Genomic DNA, 9,190 nt, shown 5'->3' with positions numbered 1-9,190 from the left:
ATCGCATTCCACAGGTAAAAATTTATCTGATTTAAGAGCTGCGTATTAATTTCAAATTTCAATTAATTGTCCATTAGACGGTAAAATTTTATATAAATTATTTCAAAGTATTGTCAAATATTATGATAACACTATTTTCATTATAATTCAATTATATTTCAAAATACAAATATAGGACATATCGTACTTAAATACAATATACATCCTTCCTTTTCAACAACATTTTGTTATACTAATTGAAATATAAATTCTTAGTTAGTAACTGGCTTAATAAAAATTTCATTTATAAATGATATAAATTTATACATTATATGGTTAAAAAATCCCATTATGAAACAGTTTTGTATTTTTTAAGCAATAATTTCTAATTTAATGAATCATTTGAATATATACATGTTTTAATTTAATCACATATAAATAAAATCGATTGGTTCAATTATTTTTTATAATAGATTTTTAGTAAATATTATATTAACAAGCTTTAATGATTCAGACTAAAACTGTTTCTTTTTGAAGTTTGTATAATGTTAATAATTCTTTTTAAATTAGACAGAAGAGATGTAGGTATTGATTAAAAGTTGTATTAATATTCATAAATATTTTTCGACTGATATTAATATTTACATCAACTTTGAAAATCAACATTTCATACAAAGTGAATATGAAAATTTGAAAGATTTTAAAATTGTTTATCCATGAATCAAATATTTTAAGTACGTTTCTCAGAATTAAAAAACATTGTTTACATAAATGATTGCATTATAATAAGAACAAAAGCATTAATATTAAAAGTTTGAAATCCACTAGCAAGGAAATTGTGCATTTTTGAAAGCATCGTGTGAATTCAACGCATGGAAATAAGTATTTATACCAATCCATTGCCACTGACAATGTGAAATTGAATTAATTGTAAATTGAAAAAAGATAGAAGAATGAAATGAAGAAGAGTGAAGAACTTTCTTTAAGGAAAGAAAATGAAATTGAATGAGGGATTATAAATTCCAGAAAGTAAAAGAGATAAAATTAACGGTAGAAAAGAAAGAAGGATTGATTGAAATAAAGCGAAAAATAAAAGAATTGTATAGGAAGGATGATGGCGGCGATATTGATGTACAAGCGAGAAATAGGAATCAAAGAATGAAGGGCGAATCTCAGATTGCAAATCAAACTCAATTTATCCACACCATATAAACTTTAAATAACGTTTGCAAACTCAGTCTTAAGTATTTCATCGAAAAAATGTGAATTCATTATGCGCTTCTTTCTCGGTATAGTTCTGATGTCAATCAAATACGTAGCGAAGAATGTTAGGTTGAAGGATGTGCAATCATCCTGAACTACTAAAATGCGTTTTTTCATTAATTGAACATTTTCGATAACGAAGTGAAAGTCATCGAGACTTTTAATTTTGTCTCACTTAAGTGTGAATGAAAAATACGACAGAAGGCTTCTGCAATAAAAGTACTATAATAATATTTCAAATATTTATATAATATTAATTATATAGTTAATTATATGATATAGTTAATTATTTAATAATTAATTATTTTTTCAATATAGAGACAGAAATTAACCTTTGTATACTTAACTTAAACGTAAAATTTAGTATTTTTTAAACATGTAACCTTTTATAAAATTCCAAATGAATTGAATAAATTTCAATTTATTCCAATTTGTTCATATAATAAGACAAATTCTAATATTCGAAGTATTTATTTTAAATAAAATGAAAACTTAGTTAATGTTATTAGTAAAAGTTGATTTTAGTATCTGTTAAAAGAATTATTAACCTTTTAAAATTAATTAAATAGTTTTGAATACTGTTTTGAACTATAAAGTATCAATTCATCTCCATAATTCTTTTTTCATTCATTCTTTTATACACATATCAATATTTTTTTCTTACATCGACATCTATAATTATTTAATATGTTATATATATCGACATATATATATATATATATACTAATTCATCCTTTCTTCTTCTCGTTCTACTTTTATTTTTTATTTTCTTTATTACATCTTATCGAACAGTAACTACTGAATTTCTTTTAATGCATTAATTAATCCTCTATATTTTTCAATTAATTATAAAATAAAAAAAACTGAATCTTTAGAAAAATAACTTGAATTACATAAATGTTTGCCGATACCTACTAAATTATTCTAAGTATGCAACATAAGTATGCAATATAACATTAACCTTGTTCTTGTACAAATACCTATTTTTAAGTTTTTATTTTATATTTTACTTTTAAAACAATTAAACATATTATATTAACAATTATATTAACAAACATATTATAAAACATATTATAAATAATATTCTATGCTGAAGCTTATTAAAATCAGTTTTTATATTTTAAATTGCAGTTTAATAATAATTTTATTTATTCATAATTATGTAAATTTCTGACTAGCCTTTTGATTTTTATTCATAATTTTTCATTATTATTTTAATTGAGCCATGTCTGTTTTAGTTAAAAAACACAATTAGTATCAATAAATTAATTTGAAATATAATATAAGTAAATAAAAATAGTTAAATAGACTGGTTTTATTTAGTGTATTTTATTCGTAACCAAATATTTAAAAACTGTATACTTTACAAATCTGCTTAAATCACAAGTTATATCTATTTTGCTTACTTTCATGAAAATAAAAATGTATACGTGCATATTCGAGTATGTATGCAATGCTTATGAATTTGTATCTATAAATTCGTTTATATATTCAACTACAATATTATGCGTATATATCGAGACGCATCTTTTTGTAGCTTAGCAGAGGAAAAATAAACCAGACACAAATTCAACTTTTATTAATTAATAAACATTTAATTAAACAATAATTATTTATTTTATCTCAGATATTTGAGTTTAAGTATAAACGAATATAGAATACAGTTAAATACATAATACAGAATAATGTATAGAAAAATAGTTTTATGAATAATTGAAGCGATAATCGTTAATAAAATGGGTTGAAAATATAAAATGTTATATACTTGATTATAAATCGATTATATATGATATTTCATTGCGCAGTGAATTAATTAAAATCTTTAATATTTAATCTGAACTAACTTTCTAATAATTAATTCCATTGCAATTCTCTAGCTTTAATATTTATATTCGATTAATTAATTATTACTTATTAAATTGTCAATAATAATCACAATTTTGAAAATCTTATTTTAATTAACTGTACTATCGTATATACTTGGATTTAATAATATAAATGTTTTGATCTCTATTCAAAACTTCTTTTATAATTAATGATCTGAACAATACAATTTCGATATAAACCCATTCATATATAATTTCTTTCATCGCATTATATTTAAAAAATAGTTTCAAACAGTAGCATTAATTAGAATCCATCAATCAATAATATATTCATTCATGTGATATAAGGATTTCACTATAAAATTGTAAACAATTTACGAATAACATTGTAATAATTAAAGTAAAATAAATGATAAATGATCGAGGAAGGAATTTCAAAAAATATTTTTCTGCTTCTGTTTATTTTCCTATTTCAAGTTTGATATGGACAATAATAATCAAATATATTTAAATTATTTTACACATAAAATTTTCATTTATATAGATTTGTACTGAAGAATAAGTAATTTTCGTCATATTTTAGCATGTTTAAGTAGATTATTTAGAATTAATTTTCTACTAGAAAATAATTAATATATTTTATGTTATTTCTATAACAAAGTAGTATAAAAACTATAAAAAAATTAAAACAATATATCCATTGTAGGACACAATATATTAGAGAAATAAAATTATTATATTACAATATCATTTCAATATTATATTTTTAATCCGAATAAAAATACAAAATAAGTACATACAATCACGTTTATACACTTATCATTAATATTTTTTTCATTTATAAATATTTATATAATTTAAATAACTATTAATCGCTTCAATGAATTTAAATAAACACAGAAATTCACACGAAAAACGTATAAAGAATATATGCGTATTTAAAACAAGTAACTTTTTATTCAAATTTATTTTCTCAATAAAATATTATGTAGAAAAAATATACTTTTATTTGTAATAATAAATTCATTCGGTTTATAGTATGAAATACTGAAAATTTTGTTAGCCTTTTTTCATTACATATGATGTATAATAAAGTAAAAAACTTTACGTATAGTTATAATTATGGTATCTTTCAAGTTTTCTACTACATCTTTTCAATAATAATATTATCATTTATTAATATTAAAATTAAATATATATTTTTCAAAAATAAATTAATTCTGAATTTATCGTATACAATCATTTTATATATTACAAATAAAAATAGTATTTTTTAATAAAAATTAGTTGTTAATGCTCTTTTATTATATACAAGGTAGTTAAGATCAAATAATGAATTAAAAGTTAAATAAAAATATTACAAATCTAAATCTTGTCAAACAATATAGTTTATAGTATGTATATTGCTATGCAAGTTACATAAATCTGTTTACGAAGAAATGTATTTATTTATTTAAATGTAATGTAAACATGTGCTGTAGGTATCTATTCTTAGCTTTGACTTTCCATGGAACTTTAAGACCCATACTCTACACTCTATTACCAGATAAATACGATTATTAATAATAATTAAGTAGATTAAATGGCCTTTGAAATATCAGTACATGAATTCTTATCAATTATACTGCAATAGTCATATATTTTGCAGTAAGAACGGGGATGAAGAAACATACGCTGTATAAGAATAAGAAAATATGAAGTGCAGATAAATGAACAGTGGTATATTTGTGTATACAGAGCTCGACACAATAAAACAGTCAGGAAAGAGAGAATATGTCCGTTCATTTATGCATAACTACAGATATTGCATAATATGATGTAATCAACATTGCACAGTGTGACTAGTTGGCGCGCGTGCATACTATACAGAAACGAAATATCCGAATTATTGGTCGGGCGAGTAAGGAAAGGAATGCTACTATATGTTGCCGAATTAAACCTGATAAATGGAATTATCATCTTGTTATTATTCTACCTACATCGAGATTTATGGAAATATTTAGGTATTACGTAGGTCTTAAATCAATCTTGATTAGTGTTCATTTATTTTGGAAAATTAAGAAGATGGTAAGGATGTGAATATTATTTACATAGTTAGGTCATATTAATTTTATTATAAAAATTTTTTTTTAATCAATCAGAGATATATAAATTAATTTTTATTAGAAAACTCTGCATTATATAATTTTAATACAAGATTGTAAAATATTTGATTTATCATTATAAATTTAAAATACAAAAATTTCTCTTGTTTTAAAACAGACTGAATCATTATAATAAGAGTTCATAACGGTATTAATTTATTTTTAATATTGGTTACAATAATTATAATATTAATATAACATTATAACATATTAATATAACATTAATAAACAATTAATATAATAGAGAATATTGGTAACTATCAGATTTTAGCAATTATTAGTAAAGTAGAATTAATATTAGGTTTTAAAATTTATCTTAACTGTATTCATTCATAGGTGGTTTGATAAATAAACATCAATTTAATTAATAAAAATAATCTTAGTATTATTAAAAAAATTTATTGGAATACTAAATTTTTGTAAAACATGCCAAAATAATTATTAAAAATTATAAGGAAAGTATATCATTCTTTGAAAAAGATATAATTGATATTTGTGAATGTATGCGCTTTTATAGAATAAATATTATATTTTTAAGCATAAAAAACAACTTCCATAAATTAAACGAGGAATGCACACTTTTAGCACTTTATGAATATTTTTTAAAAGCGTTAAAAAAATATTTGTTCAATTATTTTCTGATGTTATTTTGGACTAGAATTAAATTATGGAAAATTATATTATTACAAATTTAAAACTTTTCAATTCAAATAGTTTTAAATCCATTATTTAGCATATATTGTTTGATGAAATAAGGAGTTCTAGATATATGCATTTTTTTAAATGTTTGCGTTCCTGAATGATAAAACGGGTTTTTAATTAAATTAATAGTACAATTTATGACAATTTCGATATTATTATTGTACATCTATGAACCATTTTGCATTTTTAGTGATAGTTTTATGTATTTGAAAATTTTATGTATTGAAAAATGTTTCAATTAATGGTGTTTCATTTTTAAAAATATTTTGACAAAAATTATTATAAATAAAAATATAAATGTATATGTTTATAAAGAAAAAGACATTTGTTAAGTTTATAATAAACTTGCTTTTAATTTCATATTAAGTAGGAGAAAGTGATTTTTTTATTAAGAATAAAGGATATTTTAAATTATAAAAATATCTTGCGTCTAACTCTTTATTTTGTATTCTATAATATGCACTTAAAAGAAATTAAAAAGTAATAATAATTTATAAAAGAATTTATTATCTTATATTTAACATTTTTCAATTTAATACATAATTTATATTTATAATTTTTGGTATCAATTATAAATGAAAATAATAAATAAAAAGTTTATAAAAGAGTAACTAGGTAAGGTTTAAACACTGTTTTTTTAAAGTATTTATAATATATTTTTTCCATTTTTAATATTTTATTTTTTATTGTTTTATATAATTTTTATTACTATTTTAGGTAATATTTCAGTGCTAATATAATTTATATTTAAATTTTTTTATGTTTAAATTTTTATAATTTCATTTATACATGAATTTTAATTACTTTCTTGAAAGTTTTTTGTGATTTTTCAAAATTTTTATTATTTCAATCAAAATAACACCTTCGAGTTCAACTAATCTATCATAAAAAATGGTAAATGTTAGTGAAATCTTATACGTTTATCTACATTTTTTTCTTTATATTGATTATGTACAGATACTTAAATTCGACAATTTCAATACCGAATATTTTAATCAATTAACTTTTATTATTCTCTTTCTCTCTCTTTATGATTATAATAATAACTAAATATTGTAACTAACCAGAAAATCTTTTAACACTATAGTTAAGTATTTTTCTACATTTTCGATTATTTCAGAAGAACTTGCTCAAAACCTTTTATTAACTCTAAATCTACAACTTTTATTAAGTTTAATATTTTCCATTTTATATACATATTTGAAAGTTTGAATATAAATCTCCAAAAAAATAATAAAATAATATAATTTTATTTTTAATTCGTTTAGACAAGATTGGGAAAATTTTTCGTTTGTTATCAAATAGATTAATCATGAGATATGTGCATAAGGTAAAAGTTTCTATTGATGTTTTCATTAAAGAATATGTCCCTAAATTACTGTTTCTGTGTATGGTAATCGTCGTTCTATAAGAAAGTAGGAAAACTGATCTTATTTCCTCTGAGTGTGACTGTATATATACAAAAGTTAGTAAGTATACTTAGATTGCATCAAACTTCGAGTAAATCTTATAATCTGAAATCGAATAAAGTCTATGCAGCTGAGTAGAGTAAAAAATTATCCGAAGAAACTTTTTTGCTGTTTGCAGATACATTAGATCAACAACAGACTCAACAAGTTTCAATATAGTTGTTCTGTTCTATCTTTCCACCCTCGCTCTCTCTCTCTCTCTCTCTCTCTCTCTCTTTCTGCCTCTCTGTTTTTATCCACTTGTCTCCTTTTAATACGTACGTACATACTATATTTGGTTGCTTGTTTCATATTTTTGTTATTAAACATTTTGCTTTCTTTCGATAGTCTGGATTTTAAATATGATAGCTAGACTCATCCAATATTAAAGTCTTCTTGGAATGAGGATAACTCAGTTTTAATTCGAATAATATTTCATTTATATAAAGCTTTCCTCTATGCCTTGTGAAAAATATTATGAAATAAATATACGAAGCAATATTATAATTCTTGATTTCAATATAAAATAAATAAAAATAATTCATCAATTTTAATTAATCAAAAAAATATATATTTCTATTTTATGATAAAACAGTAGTGAATCGATATACATTTCTGAGGTAAGAAGTAGCTGCTTTTAGCTAAAATAATTCATGTTTGACTAAAAGTAAATATACAAATTTATTATATAAGTTTTATAAATAATATGATAGAGTGATTATCTATAAAACGAAAGTTTTACTTATTAATACTATTAAATTAATTATATTAAAAAATTAGATTATTAACATTTTATCACTCTGTCGATTATTAATGTAACAATCATTTTCAGTGATTAAATAAAAAATCATTTATTTCAATATCTGTTTTATTTCCACGAATATATGAGAATCAAAAAGTTTAAATTTACGCATAATATAAATATGTAGTTTTTAGGAAGGTTACTACTTTAGGAATATCTGGAACATGAAAAATATTTAATTATGATATTATTGACTTAGATAAATTTTGTTACTTTAAATATTTATTGAAATTAATTCAATTTATTCCATGAGAATTAATGAAAAAATATGCAAATATCATTATAATATTATCATTGCAAACTTATTACTAGTAATTTTTAGTTTGGTAATTTTTATAATACTATACGTTTTATTTAGCTGAAATTAAAAATGAAATAATATTTTTATATTATATGCATGTAAAAATGTATATGTAACATATTATTTTTCAAAATCTATCTTTCTTTATCAATTAGAAAATTAATAGGATAGATTAATATAACTACTAAACTATAATATTCTGTTTTTACATCATTCGCGTGTTAAAAGTATTTATGTTTAAAAGACATGGAAAATCAACAATATTGATATTAAATTTGGAAGAATAAATGTAATAATAGGTAAAATTTGAATATATGAAAACTTAAAACTTGTTATTTTACAATATTAGTGAATAAAAAATTTCGAAATACTATATAATGAATTACTTTACTATTGTCAATATAGAAATTTAAAAAAATTCATCTTATAATGTATGTAATTCGATCAGTTAAATTTTTTTTTCATTACATAATCAGCGCATTAGAATAGTTATTGACGCAAAAATGTATAAATTGATTCTTAAACAGTTTAGATAATATTTTTTAAATGATTTTTAAATAATAAATGTCCAAGTATGATTTATTATACTAAAAGAATTATTCTAAATTTAGTATATTAATATTATTTTAGCCATAATAGGTATAGTAAATAATTTATCTTAGGGTTAATTTATTAAAGTTCTTTAGATATCCATTTGGTATATGCTACATCATTCCAATTTAATT

Source organism: Ceratosolen solmsi, unplaced genomic scaffold (assembly GCF_000503995.2).
Source record: "Ceratosolen solmsi marchali unplaced genomic scaffold, CerSol_1.0 scaffold14, whole genome shotgun sequence".
NCBI lineage: Eukaryota > Metazoa > Arthropoda > Insecta > Hymenoptera > Agaonidae > Ceratosolen > Ceratosolen solmsi.
Note: the sequence above shows the minus strand (reverse complement) of the source record.